This window comes from Xenopus laevis, chromosome 1L (assembly GCF_017654675.1).
Source record: "Xenopus laevis strain J_2021 chromosome 1L, Xenopus_laevis_v10.1, whole genome shotgun sequence".
Classification (NCBI taxonomy): Eukaryota; Metazoa; Chordata; class Amphibia; order Anura; family Pipidae; genus Xenopus; species Xenopus laevis.
The window spans coordinates 104180819-104202192 of record NC_054371.1 but is presented as its reverse complement, the minus strand read 5'-3'; the positions used below and the strand labels follow the sequence as shown (position 1 = coordinate 104202192).

General features: G+C 40.6%; 1 protein-coding gene across 1 annotated transcript in view; it reads right to left on the bottom strand.

The window, feature by feature from the left end:
- The window catches only part of csgalnact1.L (chondroitin sulfate N-acetylgalactosaminyltransferase 1 L homeolog), a 221106-nt gene that overhangs the window by 154257 nt on the left and 45475 nt on the right, over nucleotides 1-21374 (bottom strand). Inside the window, exon 2 of the mRNA XM_018254269.2 lies at nucleotides 16096-16168. The gene's annotated coding sequence lies outside the window, so the exon portion shown is untranslated. The remainder of the gene's footprint in view (nucleotides 1-16095; nucleotides 16169-21374) is intronic.

Here is a 21374-nt window from a genome sequence, read left to right as displayed (position 1 = left end):
AGCTATGAATACTTGGATATCCCCACTAATCCATGACTCATTCATCTCAATGAATGTGAGCATATCCACCCTCCAGTGGATAGCCGCGTCCACATGGTTGCGAGAGTGAACATAATATGATGAGTGCTTTTTCAAGCATCTCTTTTTCCTACACCATTATTCCCTGCAAAACTGACTCCATGCTGATTTTTTTTAAACAGTTGAGATTTGGGAAATTCTCACTGATACCATACCTGGAGAAAAATGTGTTAATCACACTAAGTACTACCTCTGGCTTGTTGTGAATACTATTCCTGTATGTCTGAGAATACTATTTGAGGGATAAATGTGTCTGAAGTAGCTGTGCATTGACTTATGCTTATACCATCTGAATAGTAAGAGTGCAAAATCCAGCAAACAAAGAGTTTATTATTTGTTTTAAGTACCACTGGCAGTCTGGTGCCCATGTTAGTCAAGAGGTCAGTTTTATGTTTGTGATTCAGTGTGTTTAAAGGATAACTAACCCCTCCCTACAGATAAAAGCCCATATTCACCTTCTCCACTGCCCCCCCACCTGCTTCCTCCCCCCATAGTATTCAACAAAAATAATTGTCCCATTCAGCCACACTAAATTTGCAGCATAGTGCAGCAGGGCTCAGGGGTGCCATGTTCAGGGGGTCAGTGGAGAGGGTGAATGTGGGCTTTAAGCTATAGGGGGGGTTAAGTTCTCCTATAACAATGAGGGCCCATCTGAAAGAAAGAGCCCCATGTAACACATGCTATAATGGGAGTTGCAGGGAATTACAACTGGCCAAGTCAAAGTTGGGCCTACCATCTGCATACCTGCAAAAATCTGAAGCAAATGCCACACTTTTGCTTAAAGGAAAACTATACCCCCCAAACAATGTAGGTCTCTATAAAAAGATATTCATTATAATATACTTTTTATAAATATATATTTCATTATAATATACTTCTCTAGTTGTATGTGCCATTGGGTAATCATGAATAGAAAATTGGCATTTTAAAAACAAGGGCCGCACTTTAGGATCGTACGATTCACTGTGCACACAAACATACCAACAAACCATACTTGTTAGGTCACATGAGCCAATTAACAGAGTTCCGTCTTTTGCTTCAACTCTTATTCTTATTACAGTTACAGTTGTAGTATTTCTGGTCAGGTGATCTCTGAGGCAGCACACAGACCATCACAAAATGGTGGCTCAAGGCAAGAGATGAAAAAGGGCAATATAAATAGACCAGTTTGGTAAGATTCTTTAATATGAAACTTAATATGATGTAAACTATGTTGCTTTTGGGAGTATAGTTTTCCTTTAAAGGATAAATCAACCCCTTATTAAAAAAAACCCACACCCTCCATAGACCCCCCTCCCTCCTCCACCCCAGCCTAGCTGCTACCCCGGGTAAATGCCCCTAACTTTTTACTTACACCATGGTGCCAATTCAGGGCATCTGAGTTTATGGTAACCATCTTCTTCTGTTCGGGAAGTAAGTGATGTATCGGCGTATGTGCAGTTGGAGCAGTCTGCAGGTCCCGAACAACTGCACATGCGCCAAAAGTCACAGAAATAGCCGAAGCGCCAAAAGAAGACCCAAAGATTTGAATCTGCACTGAGGCGTAAGTAAAAAGTTAGGGGTATTTACCTGGGGTAGCAGCTAGGCTGGGGGAGGAGGAAGGGTGGTCTATGTAGGGTAGGGGGATAGGGTTTTTTTAATAAGGGGTTGAATTCTCCTTTAAAGTTTACTTTTCCATTAACTTTTTAAGTGATGTAAAGCATGATATGACAAAATAAGCAATTGATTTATTTGTGGTTTTTGCATTATTTAGCTTTTTATTCAGCATCCCTCCAGTTTGCAATTTTAACAATCTGTTACCCTAGCAATCATGTATTGATATGAATAGACTGGAATATGAATAGGAGAGAACCTGAATAGGAAAAAGAGTAATAAAAAGTAGCAATAACAATACATTGGTAGACGTACAGAGCATTTGTTTTTTTAGATGAGGTCAATGTCCCATTTGGAAGATGGAGAGGATCTGAAGATGAAGGCAAATAATTCAAAAACTATTAAAAAATAAGAAAGGCCATTGAAAAGTTGCTTAGAAATAGCCATTCTATAACAGACTAAAGTTAGCTTAAAGGTGAACCATACAAGGGTGTCCGCTCTCGCCATAGAGCCAATAGCCATTAGAATTCGAAATAACCCGAATATTGAGGGACTAACAGAGGCTGGGAGAGAAAATTTCTCCGGATGACATGCTGGTGTACCTTGCCAACACAAAAAATTCCCTCTCAATACTGTTGCAAGAAATTGCTGAGTTCGGAACGCTTTTCAGGCCTCAGGGTCAATTGGGGGAAGTCAATTATATTCCCGATAGATTCGGGCGTCCAAAGAGACCAAGACACACAACTTCAATGGGTCTCCTCATTCACCTACTTGGGAATCAGAATCCACAATGACCCTTAAAATTATGTAGAACTGAACTTAGCCCCGATAATTAGATCCCTGAAAACTAAATTACAGCATTGGGCTAATTTACCCTTATCCCTCCCAGGCCGGGTCAATATCCTTAAAATGATATTCCTTTATGCGTTCCACAAAGCACCAATTACACTCCCGAAAGCGTGGTTTAAGCAGCCTGCGGCATGTATCAGGGACTTTATTTGGGCAGGGGAAAGGCCTAGGATTAGCATGCAAATGTTGCAGGCTCCATTAAAGAAAGCGGGACTAGCCCGTCCTGACCTCCAACACTATTTCTATGCTAGCCAGTGGTGGCTCCATCCGGACCCCAGTAACCAGGCTACAATAGTAGAGGCGGCAGTCATTTCTTCCTTCGAAGCTCTAGCCAACCAGCTACCCGCCTACCCGCATTGTATCCGATGACCCCCCCCCCCCATGAAAACAGTAATCCAGGTTTTTCAGAAGATTGTGGTGTCAGGGCATAAAAAATCTCACACCTGGTCCAGATGGACCCCTCTCTGGGGGAACAATGCACTAGGATAATTTAGAACCTTGCCTGAGGTTAGTTTCTGGGCTAATGCCAAAGTGAAATACTTAGGGGATATAATTGGAGCTGGTGAGCCAAAACAGTTTGCTCAGCTCAAGAAGGAATATGGCCTCCATAACCAGATGTTCTTTAGATTCCTACAACTAAGACATGCATTTCAGGCCCAATTTCCGGAAGGGTCCTCACAGATAGCTGAGTCTACCCTTGAACGCTACCTCCGTAGACCCGAATTAAACAAGCCCCTTAGCTGGTTCTATGCAATTGTGCTCCAAGGGAACTTTAATCCCATACATCAGGTGTAGGAAATGGACCTTTGATTTCCCATCATTAGATGAAGAAACATGGGCAGATATACTTGATCAGATTCCAGAAACTAATATATGTATCAGAGATCACTTTATTGACATTATATTCTTAAACATGGTGTATTTAACCCCACACGGCTGGCATGTATGTATCAGGGTCATCCAGATGTATGTCTTAAAGGGCAACTAAAGTCTAAAATAGAATAATGTTAGAAATGCTGCATTATGTATACTAAATATAAACATGAACTTACAGCACCAGCAGCCTAATAAGACAAATGATTTATGCTTTCAAAGTTGGCGCAGGGGGCTGTCATCTTGTAACTTTGTTAGACATTTCTGCAATATCAAGACTCGCACATGCTCAGTGTGGTCTGGGCTTCAGTTGGGAGGTTAAGCTTAGGGATCGTCATAAATTATCAAAACAGCACAAGTCAAATAATATCTGCCATAGAAGCCAATACAGCAAGACTGATTAATAATCATAATATAGAGACTGCACTGCGTCTCTGGATACAAATCTCTACAGGGAATCCAACAATGCTGCTCGAGTTCTGGGAAGTAAGGTGGGGGGGCTCCCCCTGCCATTTTAAAGTATGATCGTTTACCTGCACAGCAGTTGGGGACCATCTGACAATTCCTATCAACATCAGTAAAAGAAGGGCGAATTGCACTGCATACAGTCAGGTTTATGATAAAAACTGTAGACATCTTTTAATTAAAGTATATTGGAGATAGATTTATTTTTCATTAAAGAAAGTAAAAATGGGATTTTATATTTTTGCCTTTACATGCCCTTTAAATGCAATGTGGAAGCTGGTACCTACTTGCATGTTTTCTGGGGCTTTCCTAAGATTCAACAATACTGGGCCGCAGTACTTAGATTCATGTCTACATTTTTGGGACTATCTAACATAAGGTCTCCTTGGACCATTTGAAGGACTTCCTATGCCCTCCAGTGATAGACTATGCTTACAGCAGCTACTCCACTATGCCAGGAAAGCCCTTCTCTTGACCTGGAAAGCTCCTGAAGCTCCTACACTGGGCTTCTGGAAAAGATTAGTGGTGACACCCTCCCTAGGCAAAAACTGACATATACTGCCCGTGGCTGCCCTGAAAAATTTGGGAAACTCTGGGACAGATGGCTGGCTATCCCCTAAATGGATATGACAACCTGTATGTGGTCAAACAAATATATGACATCGGTTACTTAAAGGTGATGCAATTTTATGTAAATGGAGAAGCTCATCTTGCTTGCTTTTATTCTTTTCCTTTCTTTCTTTCCTCTATCTTATGCTAATTGAAAATCAATAAAGAAAATCTTTTTTAAAAAAAAGATGAACCATCCCTTTAGTGGGGAACTAAAGTGTAACAATCAAGTATGGTAGAAATGCTACACATTATGTTTTAAGGTTTTGTACCAGCTCAAGCAACCATAGACCTTCTTTAGCAGTGAAGATCTGTGCATCCAGGGCCGGATTTACATAGTTGGCGCCCCTAGGCCCACTGCCGTTCGACGCCCCTGTCCCCTTCCCTTTATTCGTGCAATTTTTCATCATCTGGAATGGAGCAATGGGGATTGGCGCATGGGAAATTTAAAAAATGATTGCATCTCCTGAGCATATTCAGTGTTTTTGAACCAATGTGGGTGTGGTTGGGCAGCATGACACCCCCCTAAAATCCTGCCGCCCTAGGCCCAGCCTAGGTGGCCTTTCCACAAATCAGGGCCTGTGTGCCCGAATATGTGTGGGGAATATGCCCCCAGTAGTACCAAATCCTTTTATCTGCTGATTCACAACACATGCTATATGCTGTTGTCACTTATCTTACCTTAGGGACTGATTGACAATATACTGTATATATATACTGTATATATCAATGTCACAATACAGGCCTGATTACTAATTAATTTAGATTCTCATTACATCGCAGCTCCAACACCTGTTCAATGAGTATCAGAATTTTATAATTAGGCCTGTAGAATCAGCTTATTTTACAGAAAAATTCATTTTCTGCTTAATTATTAAACACTAAGCGTAGCTTCTCTATAGCTGCCCACTGCCAGAGCATACTGAGCATGTGGCCATGAAATTTAAGAACTCCTGTGACAACTTGGAAGGCCTACAGCATCACTGTTATAGAGATGCTGAACCTTTAGGTTGGTGCATGAAGCTCAGTTTATAAAATATGGCATTTATAGCTATAGTCATTTATAGGGTTTCATTCTTATTTAAACATACAGACCAGTCATTCTAATACAGACTGAGATTTTACAATGGGTTAGGACCTGAAAATAAAAATACTGCAACAGTTTAAAAAACTTTATTAACTCTATGTACATTTATGTGTTTAATGATAATAAAAAGTCAGAGAGATTTACACAATACAAATGATCCTGCACTTCACATTATATTCCATTATGTGGACAAAGAATTACAGTAAAATATCCCAGTCTAAACAGAAACATTTCAGGAATCAAATCAGATCTTTGTAATACAATATCTTCTCCACTTCAAAGTTATTCACACGCTATTACTGTAAAATGTAATAACGTGGGCCAAGTCTCATCAAAGCATTTTTTTCTTCTTGCTCACAGTTTATAAATAGTAAAACAAGAGCTTCTTTGCCTTTTGCTGCTTTTTAAAAGTTCATTGTGAACCAATTGTTTCTTAATCAAAGGCATATGGGCTGGAAAACCATTGTGGAAAAGAAACGCCATACATAGGCCAGATGACTATGCCTTCGTTATTCTAAATAAATTAGATGAATACAAGTTTACTGTTGATTAATTAATATTGGTTTTTACATGTGTAGGTAGCCCAGATCAGTTATATTTTTTTAACATCATAACCTTTATTGAAAGATGATAGGCATGACATGTAGCAAAGAATGCAACAGAAAAGGCGTAATGGACAATGCAGTAGATGACATAACACATGACAGTCACATACCAGTCAAATAAAATTATACAATATGATAATCAAAAGAAAAAAAAAACAGTGAAAGAAAAGAAACAAAACAAAAGAAAAAAAAAAAAAAAAAAAAAAAAACAGAGAAAGTGCATATATTCAACATTGTCTAGAAAACAACAATATGATAATCTGCCAACAACACTATATATAGAGAAGAGTCCCGAATGCAGTAAGCAAAGCTGTCTAAATGCAAGCATACATCGTTTACTCAATAGAGCAATCCAATCGCCGTGCCTAAGAGGCCGGCCACGATCCCCAAACCTTGTCAAATTTGGTAGATGATCCCCGTTTAGTGTATAGGTAAGACATACAATTAATAAAGCTAAGCATTTGTACCATCCACATCTGATGGGTCGGGGGAGCAACACTCTTCCACTGTTGAGTTAGGCATTTGCGTGCATGGAATAGGCTCTGACGTACAATAACTAACTGATCCCTATTGAATTGGGAGTCGTCACAGGCACCCAATATGGCTAGTTCAGGGGAGGGGACTAGAGGGGTACCCAGTACATTCGTTAGCGTAGCAAACACCTCCTCCCAGTACTTCTGTAGTTTCCTACAGTCCCAAAACATATGTTTGAGCGTTCCCATCTCTGAGGTACATCTAGTACAGGTGGGGGGGTTCTGGGAGTGCATTCTGTGCAATCTCACCGGGGTGAAATAGGCTCTATGCAGAATATACCTCTGTATCATTTTGTGGTTAGCGTTGGGGGACACAAATCCAGGTGCCTCCAGGGCATCTAGCCATTCCTCATCAGTGAGTGAAGGGATGTCTAGTTGCCAAGCCCTGAATAAGCTAGCATTGGTTTTATCAAATTTACTAGACCGTAAAACTTTATATAAACTGGAAATAAGATGTTGGTTATCTTGCAGTTCCAGTATCCTGCAAAAAGGGGGTTTCCCAATTTTAAACGGGTCTTTAGAATAAGCATGTTGAACCTGCCTATAGTGCAACCAGTGGGAAGCAGGTATATCAAAGTCCCTTTGGAGATGTTCAAACGGAACAATAGCATTATTATGAAATAGATGGTGCAACAACTTTATGCCTTTCCTCTCCCATGCCCGCCCCACCGGTATCGATACAAATTCCCGAAGTTGAGGGTTATGCCAAATAGGAGTATCTGGATGTCTTAATTGATGAGTGCAGACAGCTCGTGCTCGTTCCCACACTTTACGGGCTAACTGCATAAGGGGGCTGCAAACGGATTTTCTCCTATCTAGGGAGGGTCTCAAAAGCACTTGTAGCATCGGATGCTCTAGATTGTGGGCAGCCAACAACAATAGGGAGGAGGGGCACTGCACATCCAAATGAGCCCAAGGTTTAACATGGGCCAATTGGGCAGCTAAATAATACAACTCAAAGTCCAGCAAAGCCGCTCCTCCACTATCGGTCGCCTTTTTAAGAGAGTCAAGTTTGAGCCGAGACCTACCAGATCCCCATATGAAAGGGCACATCAGCTTGTCCAGTTTTCGAAAAAAGGCCTTGGTGAGCACTATCGGTGCCTGCGTGAGTACATACAAAATTTTAGGGAGGACTGTCATTTTGATTAAACTAATGCGTCCCTGTGGACTAAGAGGCAGCCCGGACCATTGCCTAAACCTAGCCTCCACCATGGCCAACAGAGGAAGTGCATTCAAAGACCCGAAGTCAGATATCTGCCTAGATACTTTAATTCCCAAGTATTTAAACTCTGGGGCTATCTCCAGTGAGTGTCGGTTGGGGACCGCGGCCACCTCCTGACCGTCTATCAGGCAAAGGGTCGATTTAGACATATTCACTTGCAAACCGGAGTGGTCTCCAAATTCTCGAAGAGTAAATACCAGTTTATCCAACGAAGTTGTACAATCTGACAAGTATACTAAGGAGTCATCAGCGTATAGCTGAATTTTCTCCTGAAGCATTCCTACGCGCCACCCAATTATGTCAGGGTCTGCTCTAATAATAGCTGCCAGTGGTTCAATAGCAATTGCAAATAAAAATGGGGATAGGGGGCACCCCTGTCTCGTCCCTCGCGAAAGCGTAAAAACGGGCGAAGCTATACCATTAACCACTACGGAGGCTACCGGGTTGGAATAAAGTAACTGAGTGAAGGCTAAGAAGTTCGGGCCAAATCCCATCTTGCCCATCACCTGCCAAAGAAAGGACCATTCCACTGTGTCAAAGGCCTTGGCAATGTCCAGCATCGCCAAGGCCCTGTCCCCCTTATTATCATGATCAATGGTCAAGTTGGTATACAGCCGTCTAAGATTTATGGCAGTGCTCTTATGGGGCATAAAACCGGTTTGGTCAGGTGCAATGAGAGATTCTATTACTAGTTGCAGCCGGCTAGCCAACACCTTTGCAAGAATTTTCACATCACAATTCAATAGTGAAATGGGCCGATAAGACCCACATTCCAACGTGTCCTTGCCCGGCTTAGGCAGTACAATAATAGTTGCTTCACGCATCGAGGACGGGAGTGCCCCCCTCGCCAAAGCAGAGGTGTAGACGGAAAGCAAGTGAGGAGCTAAAGTTTCAGCATACTTTTTATATATATATCTATGGGGAGTCCATCAGTGCCTGGTGATTTACCACTAGAAAGAGACTGAATAGCTTCCTGGATCTCTGTAGGGGTAATTTCCGCCTCAAGTCCATCAATTTGTTCCGGTTTTAAACTAGGGAGTGGGACTCGCTCCAAATACGCTACTATTTGTCGGTCGTCATAACGTAGTCGTGACTGATATAATTGTTCATAGAATAACCCAAAAATCTCGCTCACTACCCTAGGGTTCTCAATAACTGTCCCTGAAACATTCCTAATTGCTGGGATAATTGGGGGAGTAGAATCTGCCCTTGTCAGGTGAGCCAACATTTTACCCGTTCTGGCACCCTGTTCAAATACATTATATTTGAGAAATAGATGTCTCTTATTAGATTTGGCCTCAAGGAATTTTTGGTAAGCATCCTGCGCCCTCCGTAGAGCTAAGTGGGAATGCGGAGTAGGGCTAGCAACCACACGAGTCTCAGCGAGAGTTACCTCCTGTTGTAGCCTTGCTTCTGTCAGCCTAGTTTTGGATTTGATAATATTAATTTCAGATATATAGACACCTCTAAAGTAGGCCTTGAATGCATCCCAATTATAGGGGTTATGTTCCTGGGGGGCGTTGTTAATTGAGTATTCCTTTATTAGGGCATCTATCTCCTCAGTCTTCCCCACAATATCTATCCAGACAGGATTAAGACGCCAACGTCTGGAGCTGGACTCAGTTTTACCAGCCCAAACCATCTCCAAGGGGGCATGATCGGATATGCCTCGCGGTAAGTATTCTATGGCCTTAGTCAATGGCACCAATTGCCTCGGGGCTAAGATCAAATCAATACGGGATAGGCTCTGGTGGGAAGTGGAGTAGCAGGAGTACTGTTGGGCATGCAAATGAAATGTTCTCCAAAGATCCAGAAGATTTAGAGATTGGAGAAAGTTGTCAAACCTCTGGTTATCACCACTCCCCCGTGAACCATCTTTTTTTCCATCTATCCATTGCAGGATTGGGAGTAGTGTTAAAGTCTCCCGCCATTAAGATGAGAGAAGTGGGAAACTGAAGAGCCCATTTAGTGAAATCAAGTAAGAGGCCTTCCACAAAGGGTGGGGGTATATAAATATTGGCAAGCAGATATTCTGTAGAGTGCAATTTGCAATGTAAAAAAACATACCTGCCTTTCGGATCAGTTTTGAGATGCAGCAACTCGAATAAAACCCTTTTATGTACCAAAATAGATACTCCTCCCGTATACACCGAATATGTAGAGTGGTAGCCCCACCCCACCCAAGGTTTCCTAAGCGCTAATACGGATGATCCCGTAAGATGCGTTTCCTGAAGAAACAATATATCTGGGTTATAAGATTTGGCGTGACTTAAGGCAGTGCGTCTCTTAATAGGGTCATTCAATCCCCTAACGTTCCATGTAATCAGTTTTAAATTACCCGCCATAGTGGTACCTAGCAGAAGACCGTAAGCTGACCAGTAGGCCGCAGCTTGCGGACACTGGCAAGTTATTGGAATATATCAACACAGGAAATACCATAATGCTACCAAAATTAGTATACCTCAGGCACATCACGGTATTGCTCCCCCTTGTGCACATACAAACATTATTCACATCAAATATCACATTGTTGTTGTCAACCATAAAATAAAAAGCATATCTCATATCATCTAACCATATAACCCAACTACCCTTCCCTCCCCGTGGCCCCATAATAACAGAAGAACACATGGGGCTACTTTTCCCAAAAACCAAACTTAGATTTGAGCAAAATGAACCCTTGCACAGGGTATAAACCCAAAGTATGGGGGGTGTGTTGAAGCGGCGTCTCCTGTGCCATAACACCCTGCATGGTGGTTAATCCAGGGCAGCTGTAGATGAGTGACAAAGATGACCCCCTCCCCCTCACTCTCACTCCTGAAGGGGCACAATATGTGGTCTTGCAGACTACGGTTAAGAAACCGGATGAAACGTAGCCACCACAGGGTAACCGGGGGGCAGTCGCCCAAATAAAGTCAAGGAACTGTCCCCACAACAATAAAAGTGTAAAGTCCCGCAAGAAAAAAATACATAAAACCAGGTAACAGTCCCTCTTCATGGCTACCCCTCAAGCAGTCTCGGCATAGGATGAAAACAGCAGGGAGGAGGGGTGATACATTACCGACCCAACGAGTCCAGCCATTGACACGCATCCGACGGGGAGTCAAAAAACTTGGTGCCCGTAGCGGTCTGCACTCGAAGTCGTGAAGGATACATCATGGAGTACAAGATCTCTTTTTGTCGTAGACGTTTCTTGATATCCAGAAACCTGGCTCGCTGTCTTTGCAATTCCGCCGAATAGTCAGGGTACAGAGAGATGTTGGAGTTGTTGTGCTGCAGTCGGCCTTTCTTGCGGGCCAGCATCAGTAGCTTGTCACGGTCCTTGCAATTGTGGATCCGGGCGATCAGAGGCCTCGAAGGCGCCCCAGGTATAGGAGGCTTAGCAGGAATCCTGTGCGCCCGCTCTATGGAGAACGCCACGGTGAGATTTTCAGCGCCAGCCCAGCCCTTCAGAAGGGTTTCCACAAAGGCCTCAGGCTGCTCACCTTCCTCATGTTCCGGTAGGCCTATCAAGCGAATGTTGCTCCTTCGCGCCCTATTCTCGAGGTCGTCCACCTTCGCCCGCCATTGTTCCACCTGCTGCTGCAAGTCCCTGGTAGTTTGTTGGAGCGGGGTGCACAAATCCTCCAGCGAGGAAATTCTGGCTTCCGCCTCAGTAGTGCGCTCCCGGATCCGCTGCAAATCATGCTTTATCAAGGATAATTCGGCCTTCAATTCATCCGTCCTCGCCATAGTAGTGGCCTGGCAAGATTGCTGGCATTGTTGGACAGCCTTCAGGATATCTTGCATGGATGGTTGCGGCTGGAGGTCTTCCGGCTGCCCATCCTGCATTTGTTCCTCAGGTTCAGGCGCCATATTGGGCGTTTCCAGCCCCGCCGCGGCCTTGCGTACATACTTCTCCATTCTCGTAGGTGCGGTCGATTTTGGCTTTTGTTGCTTTTGTTGCCGCCGCCTATTGCTCATCTCCGTTAGGGGGTAGTGTACCCCTATTTCCAACACAAACAGCGTACCCCAGCACAGTAGTTAAGACAGGATTAATGAAGGGTGCACGGAGCTCTTCCAGAGCACGTCTTACTCCATCGGCAGTTCAGCCACGCCCCCCAGATCAGTTATATTTGACAGAATTTGGCAGATGATTAGTCTATGTGGCACTGAAATAGTATTCTGAATGATCACATACTGATGTTGAGAACCCTGAGATGATAACTAAAAAATATATTTATAACACTGGATATCCAATAATAAACAATATGAAATAACCAGATATGAACAACCACAGTAAAACAGTAAGCTCTGTGCAGCAGAGACCTCCTTCATGTTGGGACAGATTTATCGAACTGTGAAATTAGAGCACATTTAGCTAAATCTGCCCCATTGTGACCCTAATATACCTTCCAAAAAAATATATTAATATAAGGGATGTAATTCAATTTGGAAATACAGTACGTGCTTGCCTCTACTCTATTATTGCATGTTCCCTTACATGAGGACGAGTTAACAAAATGTGTACCAGGAAATCCTGGAGGCTTTGAAGCAATTCAAATTGTATTACATTTATTAATAAGTTCTTGAATGGCACAAAAAGTTCTTGAGTCTTTATTGAACTGACATATTTATCTAAGCAGATGAATATGTCAGTTTTTTAAAATGTGTGTGACTGTTTAGGTAATGTAATAAAAGTGCACAAATGATGCACTCCTAGACCCCCCCCCCCCCCAGCTTAGTTACTGGATTTCGTTAAAATTCTTTCTTTCCTCACCATGCAGCAGCTGAGGACATTTTTTATTTTTTTTAAAAAAAATAATGTGTTATATAGGCACCTGAAGGCCCTGGGGGTTTCTGGATATAGAGTTTTACTGTGATTTGGATCTCCAAACTGATTTAAATATGAAATAAACCCAATATGGCTGTTTTGCTTCCAATAAGGATTAATTATATCTTATTTGGGATCAAATACAAGGTAATGTGAATTGTTTGATTAAAATAGAGCCTATGGGAGATGGCCTTCTTGTAATTTAGAGCTTTTTGGATAACAGTTTTCTGCATAATGGATCCCATACCTGGTCATTCCAATATTTAAAAAGGGATTCTGATCTCCTGGCAATTATAGGCCAGTAAGTTTGACATCTGTGGTGGGCAAATTATTTGAAGGCTTGTTAAGGGATCACATTCAAAATGTTGTCGTAATGAATGGCATTATGAGCAGCAATCAGACAAATTTGATGAGGTAAGTAATATGCTGGACCGTGGGGCAGCATATTTGGATTTTGGATTTAGCCAAAGCATTTGATACCGTGCCCCACAAATGACTGCTTTCTAAACTAAGGTCTGTTGGGCTTAATGAAGGCATTTGCACATGGATAGGAAACTGACTACAGAATCGCGTACAGAGGATGGTTGTTGATGGTACATTCTATACTTGGAGTAAAGTTCTTAGTGGGGTCTCTCAGGGCTCGGCATTGGGCCCACATTTATTTAACTTGTTCATTAAAGACTTAGGGGAGGGTATTGTAAGTAATGTATCAATGTTTGCATATGACACAAAACTATCCAGCCCAATTAATTCCATACAGGATGCAGCATCCTTGCAACAGGATATTGAGAAACTGGCAATCCGGGCACTAAGTGGCAAATGAGATTCAATAATGATAAATGTGAACCTAGAATGTAAAAATATCCAAGCCACTTATACCCTTAATGGGACTGCACTGGGCTAATCCATAATGGAAAAGGACCTTGGAGTCCTTGTAGATAATAAACTAGGCAATACCAGTCAAATAAGGTCTTGAGCTGTATTAAAAGGGGCATAGATTCACGGGGAGGAGGGGGTCATTCTTCCACTGTATAGAGCACTAGTAAGGCCCAATCTAGAATATGCTGTACAGTTTTGGTCTCCAGTGCTCAAACAGGACATTACAGAATTAGAGAGGGTCCAGAGAAGGGTAACTAAGCTGGTAAAAGGTATGGAAAATCTTAGCGATAAAGAAAGACTGGTCAAATTAGGGTCGTTCACACTGGAGAAGAGGGGCTTAAGGGGTGATATGATAACTATGTATAATATATAAGGGGATCATATAATAATCTCTATAATGCTTTATTTACCAGTAGGACTTTTCATCTGACAAAAGGACACCCTTTCCAAATAGAAGAAAGGAGGATGCGCCCGAGTTTTTTACAGTGAGAGCTGTGAAGATGTGGAATTCTCTCCCTCAATACAGGCTGATACATTTAAAGGAGAAGGAAACAAAAAAAAAAAACCACCGTCAATATGTTTTCCTTCAGGCCACCTCCTGAAATGCCACAGTAAAAACGCTGAGATAGCTGCTGCTTCTGTGCACCAACGTTCAGAAGTTTCGACCCTTTTCAAATTTTAGAGTTGGCGTATAATTTCCGCCCTGCACTCCCTCTTCGCGACCCCCTCCTATGACGTACTCATAAGCGCATTCAACTGCACATACCTGTGCTAACCTAACAAGCTGTAAGTGTTACTTCAAAAATTACTACAGACCTCAGTCAGACAGACCCGATCACTGGCTGGCTTATTTAACACTCCCCTCCTCAGCTCCTGCGCTCGCTTGCTGACAAATTGTAAATTAAAACCAGAGCGAGCGCAGGAGCTTCAAAGCTTCCCCGAATAGCCTGGCAACAGGAAGCTTTATCAGCTATTGGAGTGAGAAAGAATGAGGCGGGGGCAGAGAGGTCACAATGACGAATGGCTGCATCACGTGACCGCTTCATCATTGCTGCAGAGGGAAGCCAAAAGACTCTTGTGCACATGCGCAGGGCACTGCTGGTAATGATTGCGCAAGCGTGTGCCCTATTTGGAAGGATTTCTGGACATCAGACAGGGTATGCTGTTACATACATGTTTAATCTTTTTTAAAAAAACTATTGCAGTAAAAAGATTAAGGGAAAAACCAGTGAGGGAATGCTTGGGGTTAAACATATATACTCTTCTTTGGCAACAGAGCTTAGGTTGATTTTTGACTTTCCTTCTCCTTTAAGAAGGGATTGGATGCCCTTATAGCACGTGAGGGAATACAGGGTTATGGAAGATAGTTCATAGTACAAGTTGATCCAGGGACTAGTCCAATTGCCATTGTGGAGTCAGGAAGGATTTTTTCCCCCTCCGAGGCAATTTGGAGAGACTTCAAATGGGGTTTTTGTTACTATGTTAGGGCTATACCCTAAATTCAGCTGGTACAGCCGGCACTGTCTTCTTGCAGCTGGAGAGCCACATGCACTGAGAAGCGGAAGGAAGGGGGTGGAGCAACAAACAGAGCCGGCCTAGGGGCGCCCAGTAAGTAAATCTGGCCCTGCATATAGATGTGGGTGGGCTGTTGATGATGTCATTTTGGGTCCATGTCACTCGCACTTGGGTCCTTCTCTCCAGTGCAGATCTCGGCCTGCCCTGTTTCTGTCAGTGTACATTGTGACTGCTCTGCTAATTACTGGTCTTCCTGCTCTCTCTTTCTTTATTGCTCTGATTTCATCACTGGCCACCAAAAAAACACCTCTTTTTTAAAAAAATTTAAAAAATAAAAGATTTTTAACATAAATAACTTCTGGGCAAATTTTACTGGTAGTTGGCAGCAATAAATAAAATAAAGTACTGACTTTGGTAAAAACTTTTATGGTCATTTTCAGCATAATCTAAATATGGTTTTTGGCTTTTTTTGTCCAGTCATATATTGTTAATTTACATCAGTATCAAGTGCAGGCTGGGAACAGAGCCACAGGTGGGAAGGTGGGAGGGGCTTTCATTGCTACTGTAGAGTTCAGCCTGTGAGTCAGTGCTGTGACCATTTCCTGTGAGAGTATGAAGAGACACTCCCACCCCTCATTTCAGCCTAGACACAGAAGAGAGAACATCTCTGTGTAGCTCCAATATCATGACAGTAAATTGGTGTCAAAACCTTTTTTGCTGCATAACTTCATACTTTGAGAAAGGATGATTACTATACCTGAATATGAAGGTTATATAAAATGTCTCCTTTAAGTATAAAAATGGCCTCAAGGCAAATAACACAATTGTTCTCAATAATATGTAGAAATTCAATAATATCTATATGTAGTTCTTTCCTTGATGGACACGAGATCTTCAGTATTTTTTCTCATACATTTGTTTAGAAATTATATGAAGAAAAAAATTACTGTAACCCAGAATTAAAATAAGCTTACCTTGGTGTGTAGTCTGAATATCACAGAAAGTCCTTTTTGTCTCTTCAAAGCTGGCAATTTGAAAGCTTCATATCTAATAAAAAAGATATATTTTAATAAATCTTTAATCATATTGTATTAAATAGGCACCATGCCTTGGAAGTAGATTTACTGTAAATCAAAGAAATAGGGTTTTCTGTTATACGTGGAATTTTTTATTTAACTTTTTTTTAAAAAATGCCAATGTGAGAGAAAAAAACACAGATTTGAAATGAGTTTTGCACAATTTTCCGAACTAGTCAGAAAAGTGCATTATTTAAAGGTATTCAGCCAAGGGCAAGAAGTGTAAAGGCCTTTTTTGTAGTACCTCAAAAACAAACAACTGTATGTGCAAGAACATTAACTGACTGTATTTTGTTTAGAATAACTACCCTTACAGAAATCCCACTCTTGCAAATATATTTCCATGAAGGGAACATTTTGAGAGGAATGTTAATAGCATCTCTGTCTATTGCTTTAAAGACTGTACTGTGAAAGAGGAAATTCTGAACAGTGAACTATTAAACTAGCTGAAGACAGCTTCTGAATGCACACTTTGCATCATCTCCCTGGACAATCTGGAGTCTGTCTTCGTCTGTCCCACTAATCTTTTGGAAGTGCTGTACAGTTTCAAGAGTGAATCTTTCTTGTGCTTAGACTGATGCCATTCAGAATGGTGAATACAAGAGCGGTAATTCATGGACACTGGTAACATCCATACACATACAACATCTTTGAAAATTAAATCTTTTATCTGCATACAGGTATATTGGTTGATGTTTCTGCCTTTAGTTCCTACTGTTACTATGATATATCTCACCACACAATACATGAGCTTTACACAAGAATTGTGCATATTGCATACAAATATCAATGGATACAGGATGCAACGATATATGTTTATACTATAATATCTGGTGCTGTCTCCAGATTTTTTTTCCCATTTCCAATTTTTATTGCTGTAAGGCTTGCAGAATCAAGTAAAACTTTTAGTTTGGTTTGGTTTGGTTCCAATATACACTCCCACCTCTGAACATAGCTATTATCATGGTTCATTACCTACTGTATTTTGCATCATATACAATACATTGTTATTTAATGCACTGTAATTAAGCACCATTAAGGAAGAAGTTCTTTCATACAGTACACAAAAGCAACAGGTGAAGCACTGGTGCCAGAGGAATTTTGAGAAAGAGTTAATGTGGTTGTTCCAATAGCAGTATAATATTAAGTTCAAGGGAGAGAGAGCAAAGGTATTTATAAGCCCACAAAAAAAATATTGAATCACATAGCAAGAGCATGGGTTAAGGTTTTGGACTGTTTTCTTTCATATACAATCGCTGTATAATGGCTTAAACAGTTTTTAGAACTTGAAAAATATGTATACTACACTTTTAGATGCTTAATGTATTTTTATGTTCCTGCCACAGCAGCTTTTAAAAAGGCAATAAAATGGTTATGTGAAAGTACATAGTAGGATGAAAAGAGTCTGAAAATACTCACAATTATTTTATTACTGGAATTTAAAATGTTCAAACTAACAGGCCACATTTAAGTTAATGGTAACGCATTACATGGTTTATCTCATGAAAACTTTATAAAGGTTTATAGAGAAATTTCCCTTTCTCATGGGATGTAACCTGGCCCCAAGGTTGACTGGGTTGTCAGGGCCCACCAGGACGAAGACCAGTGCCCAGTGTCCAACTCCGTACTCCCCAACCCCCTCTTGTGCTCTGCCACATACTACCATCCTTCTGTTCTTGAGTTTTTAAGAGTTTGGGAAGAGGGAATGGTGAGAGTGGGGAAGCAGGCCTGGGTTTGTGGGGCCCCCTGGTTTTTAGTAAACCTATACTAAATACTACAATTAAACATTTAAAAAAAAAAACAAATAAAAATAATAGTGTGTAGCTTGCTGTTAAAAATAAAAACCTGAACAAAGCAAGTGATTAAAGTAGAGGTAAATTATTTGGAATGTATTTACATTCACTACATTTTTTTGGGTCCTTTTATGCTTAAAATCCAAATTGAAATATTGTTACACGCATTATAATGTGCTAATATTACAAAATATTAGTATCAACATTTGGAAATCACAAGACTTGTTTAACTTCCTTCCTGGTATATATAGTTTGTGAACCCTTGACTTTAGACTTTATTTTATTGTACCAAATGGTCTTATGTTAAATCACCAACCACAGAAAAATTTGTATTTAACTAAAAGTTAGAGAATTAGTCTTTTTCACCAATTACTGGGACTAGCCTAACTAAAACCAATGTTTTATCAGAAATACGCAAAAAAAAAGGGTCACAACTCAACGAATGCAGCTCCCAGATGTGATGATCTTGACACTAAAAAATAGTGGTTTTATACATGAAAAAGTAAAACCACAGTGGCCATAGGTCCCACTATAGCTCTCCTGCCAGGTGTATAAGGCAGGAAGGGAAGGTGGGGATGGAAGCACATATTTGCACAATGGAGGGTGGCACCGGCAAAGATAAGCCCCCTTATTGTCATGCTCAAAGTAGAGGGTATTCATTAGTCCACAGGTATTTTCTTGATAATGAATATTCCTTATAAATATTGCTTTATATAACTTTTATGAGAATGATTCAGACAGTTTGGCTAATACAAGTGCTGTCCATTCTGTAAGAAAAATACTTTGAGTACCTCTGTAATGTCCTCAAAGGTGTATTATAGCTTATAGTATTGCACATTCACTGCTAGCTGGTTGAAAAAATAATGCATATACATTGTAAGTACTACTGAACTGATATGCTGCACAAAGGTTTATTTTTAAAGGAGTAATCACAAAATGTGTAAGTTGTAGAGCAGTAGTAAGGCGTGTGGTGTCTAAATGGTGTCCCTCCAACCAAAGTATATAAAGGTTGCCTGAATACCTTGCTCAAACCAAGAAACAAATTCAGCATCTAGATTAACTTTTAATCAGAGCATTTTTTTATTATTATTCCTTTTTTAGTTTTGGGCGACTTGCTACCCTTTATCATTCTTTACATTATCAATGGTTTGGGTTATATACAAGTTATAAAGTTCTGCAAGCTAGGTCACTAACCATATTTAACTGTTACATTTTGATACATTAGTTAATATGTTTTTCAGTAGCATCAGGAATATGCCAGCAATTGACTTATCACTTGTAACAGCTGCTTTGTGGCAGATGTTAGCAAAGCTGGGGGGATCATGATCAGTAGGGGATGGAACTGTAACAAATTTAAAAAGCCAGTGAACTTATTTTTACCACAATGTGAAAAAATATAAACTGAAAAAAAACAATCATTTGAGGCATACTATTTAAAAAAAAAAAAAAAAAGCATACATTTATAAAGGTAAACAACTACAACCGGTTTGCTGCCTACCATGTGCCAGGGTTCAGCATGTGGATAAGTAGGCATGAAAATTACTAGGAGGGGCTGGGTATTATCAGCTGTCTTGGTACTTATTAGTACTATTGGTAGTACTTAGGAAAACAGCAGGAGGCAGCTAAATGCATGGCTAAGTCTTGGGGTAGGAAAGAAGGGTTTGGGTACCTACAGCACTGAGCTGATTTTTCTTCCCAAAACAACTTGGTTCCCTAGTGTAGCTAGCTGTATAGTGTGGACTGTATTAACTCTTGTATCTTGAGCCACATTTAGGATTCTGGCAAATGCCAGAGCCGATGCTGTAGGATGCCATAGACAGTCAATATTTACTGGGCTGGTGGGGGCTGTTAGGGCTTCTTTCTACAGGTATGGAACCTGTTATCCAAAATGCTCAGGACTTGGGGTTTTCTGGATAATGGATCTTCCGTAATTTGGATCTCCATACCTTTGTTCTACAAAAAAATAATTTAAACATGAAATTTACTCAATAGGCTGCTTTTGCTTCCAATAAGGATTAAGTATATCTTAGCTGGGATCAAGTACAAGGTCCTGTTTTATTATTACAGAGAAAAAATAAATAATATTTAAACATTTGGATTATTTGATTATAATTGAGTCTATGGTATAATTTGGAGCTTTCTGGATAATAGGTTTCCAGAGAATGGATTCCATATCTGTACTTGAAATGTCAGGGCCTATTTTGAATCATCCTCTGATGATTGGTACCTAGCTCAGACTCTGACAGATGCCACATTTTGATATGGCATTATCAACCGTTGCTGACCCCTTCTGCACCTTGACCAATATGCCCACAGACTTAACAACACTTTGGACAGTTGCTCCCTGTCAAGCTGTTACCCCAACTGAGCAGTCAGGGAAGCATTGGTACTGTGTGCTGTGGTACCTCTTTGATCAGATCGGCGGACAATGATATTCACTAACAATGTGTTTCTGCACACAATTTCTGTTCTGCTTTAGTTACCCTTCGCTCACCATCCAGATTATTGTCTCCCTCATTTCAGTTTACATAACGCCCACAGTTGTTATTATACATGGAGAGAATATTGCAGTTGCTGTGCCTCCAGCCATTGGAGTTCCTCAACTTCTTACACAAAATTATGACACTATAAAAACATTGGGTCTGCCATGATGCAATGTGCAAAACCAATAGAAATATATGCCTTAGTGTTTTATATAATAAATAGAAAATATATCAATTACCATATCTAAATTACAGTGATGGGTAACGTTCTATACAATTACATCAAAAACCAGTATAGTATAATTACATCTTTTGAAGTCTTAACCTTATAAAGCACAAATAGACAACTAGACTATAAATAGTGAGGTATTTGGTTTAAAAAATATAAACGTTCCCATCCCATGTTTTATTTTGAAGAAAATAATTAAAAATGGAACTACTGTACTCTGGTATTACCCTGGTATTAGGAAAAACATAAACAAGATTTTGAAAAAAGACAAAGCTCTCACCATAATTGTATGGTTTAAATAGCACACTAATAAGTAGGTTTAGTGTGCTTCTATGATGCCCTGGCATTTCACCATGCAATTTCTAGGTTCCTTATAAGGAGGAGGGGGTTCTCAGGATTACATAAGCTTAGAAATAATGAAAATGACAGGCAAGGAAACCTTCAGTGCTTGCCTAGCAGTCTACCATTATCCAGACAGATCCTTACCTTCTGTAATAATAAAACAGTATCTTGTACTTGTTGGTAACTATGCTGGATGAATCCATATTGGTCTCAAAACAGTCCTATTGGCATTATTTCATGTTTGAATGATTATTTAGCAGGATTTGGGTATGGAGATCCAAATTACAGATATATCCCCTTTCTGGAAAATCCCAGGTCCCAAGCATTCCG